The sequence below is a fragment of the Ailuropoda melanoleuca genome, chromosome 3 (assembly GCF_002007445.2).
Source record: "Ailuropoda melanoleuca isolate Jingjing chromosome 3, ASM200744v2, whole genome shotgun sequence".
NCBI classification, from domain to species: Eukaryota; Metazoa; Chordata; class Mammalia; order Carnivora; family Ursidae; genus Ailuropoda; species Ailuropoda melanoleuca.
Genome location: NC_048220.1, coordinates 13,230,252 through 13,233,313, shown reverse-complemented (window position 1 = coordinate 13,233,313; position 3,062 = coordinate 13,230,252).

Genomic DNA, 3,062 nt, shown 5'->3' with positions numbered 1-3,062 from the left:
GTCCCTTGTCAGAAATACGTACTGTGGATATTTTATGTTGTCTATGGCTTACCTTTTATTATCTTAGCGGGGTCTTTCGCTGAGTCAAAGTTTTTACTTTGCTTAATTCCAAGTTCTCATTTTTTTTTTTCTGTCTAGAAAAATCTTTGCTTACAATCCAAGGTCCCAAGTATTTTTCCCACACCTCATTCTAGAAATTTTAAAGACTTAAAATTTTTTTTTAAATTTATTTGAGAGAGAGAGAGCGCGTGCGCGTGCGCGCACACACACACACACACACACACACACACACACACACACACACACACAAGTAGGGGGAGGGACAGAGGGAAAGAATTTCAAGCAGCCTCCCTGCCGAGTGTGGAGCCCAATGCGGACTTGATCCCACAATGCGGAGATCATGACCTGAACTGAAATCAAGAGTCAGACACTTAACCGACTGAGTCACCCAGGTGCCCCTCAAACATTAGACTTTTATAGGTAGGTCTATGATCCTTTTTGAGTTCACTTTTATTATGCTCTAGCATTAAAGCTTCTTTTATCCACTGTATTAGTCAGGGATCTCTAGTGGGAGGGGGAGAAAGGGAGATTTTAAGGAATGGGTCGATGTGGTCGGGGAAGTTTGGTAAGTTCAAAATCTGATGCAGAGGATGGAGAATTAGGGAAGAGTTGCAGTTCCAGTCCAAAGCTGTCTGCTGGAACAATTCCTTTTTGCTCAGAGTACATCAGTTTTTGTTCTATTAAAGCTTTCAACCAATCGGATGGAGCCCACCCATGTTAGGGAGGGCAGCCTGCTTCACTCAAAGTCACCAATTGAAATAGCAATCTCATCCAAAAAATGAAAACAAAAACCCTAACGGAAACATCCAGAATAATGTTTGCTACTTACTTGGGCACTGCGACCCACCCAAACTGACACATAAAATTAACCATCACACCCACACAGGTATCCAACTGTCCTAAGGCCACTTGAAAATTCTTTCCTATTCCCACTAAATTACCTTAAGAATTTTGTCAAAAATCAATTGAGCATATTTGTGTGGGTCTCTCGATTTTTGGACTCCATTCTGCTTCACTGATCTATATATCTATCCATATACCAACACAACGGTCTTGATTTTTGTAGTTTTGCAGGGAATCTTGAAATCAAGGAGCATAAATCCCCCAACCTTTTCAAAGTTATTTTGGCTCTTCTAGGTCCTTTGGATTTCTCTATATATTTTGAAATCAACATGCCAATTTCTGAAAAACTAAAATCCTTTTAGACATTTCATTGGGATTGTATAGAAACAACAGGCCAATTTGGGACAACTGACATCTTAACACTATTGAATTTTTTTTTAATCCACAAAGTTTATTATTGTGTTTTTAGGTCTTCAATTTCTCTCAGCAATGTTTTGTAGTTTTCAGTGTACAAGTCTTACATGTTTTTCTAAGTAGTCTCTTGGTTTTGATGCTATTGTAAAATATTTTTTAAAATTTCACTTTGCAACTATTCACTGCTAAAACATAGAAATGCAATTTATTTTTGTTTCTTGAACTTGGATCCTGAGAAAATTCACTGAGTAATTCTAGTAGCCTAGTTTGTAGATTCCTTAGGATTTTCTATGCACACCGTCATGTCATCTGTGAATAACAACAATTTTATTCTTTTCCAAGTTGCAGGCTTTTTATTGCTTTTCCTTGCATTAATGCACTGGCCAGAATTTCCATTACAATTTGAATTGCAGTGATTAGACTGCACATCCTTGCTTTATTCCTAATCTTAATCTCAAGGAGAATAGTAAAATTTTCACTGTTATGTAGAATGTAGGCTTTTCTAACATGCCTTATCATGTTAAAAATGTTTTTCTCCTTGATGGCTAAAAGTTTTTACTCAGGAATGGATATTAAGCTTTGTTAAATGCTTTTACCATACCTATTAATATATTAATATAATATTAGTATTAATATAATCATTAATATAATCGTATGCTTTTCTATTTTACTGTCTTATTGTGTGATACATCATATTGAATGATATAAGTTATAAAAATCAACCTTGTGTCCCTGAAATAAATCCCACTTGGTAAGGATGTATTATTCTCTGTATTGCTAACTTCAGTTTGCTAAAATTTTATTAAAGGTTTTTGGGTTCTATTTTCACAAAGAATATTTATCCGTAGTTTTCTTTTCTTTTTAGGTCTTTATCTGGTTTTAAAATCAGGGAAAGAAAATAAATTAGGACATATTTTCCCCCCCTTGATTTTCTGAGTTTCTATAAAATCGGCATCATTTCTTAAATGTGTGAGTTAACCAGTGAAGTTATTTTGATCTGCAGTTTTCCTAAAGTGTTAAAAATATCATTAATTTGATTTATATATTAGATACAGCATTCTACGATATAAATATGGTTATTCAGATTTTCTATTTCTTGTCAATTTTGGCAATTTAGGTCTTCCAAGAAATTTGTTCATTTCTTATGAAGTTGTCAAATTTATCGTCATAGAATAGTTCACAGTATTCTATTATCATTTTAAATGGCTATAGGATCTATAGTAAAAATGACTATTTCATTGCTGATATTAATTTTTTAAAATTTTTTCTTGATCAGCTTGGGGTTTACCAATTTCAAGAATCTTTTCAAATAACTAGACTTTTTCCCCTGTAGGCTTTTCTCTATGGTTTATTTTGTTTTTCAGTGATTTTTGCTTTTTTAAAATTTTAAATAATTTCTTTTACTTATATCTTTTATTTTTTAAATATTTTAAAAATATTTGATTTCTGTTCTAATTTTCATTATTTTACTCATTCTATCTACCTTTAGTTTAAATGCTTTTCTTTTTAGATTTTTTCTTTTTTAAAATATTTTTTTATTATATTATTTTAGTCACCATACGGTACATCCCTGGTTTTTGATGTAAAGTTCGATGATTCATTAGTTGCATATAACACCCAGTGCACCATGCAAATACGTGCCCTCCTTAATACCCATCACCGGTCTATCCCATTCCCCCATCCCCTCCCCTCTGAAGCCCGCAGTTTGTTTCTCATAGTCCATAGTCTCTCGTGCTTCATTCCCC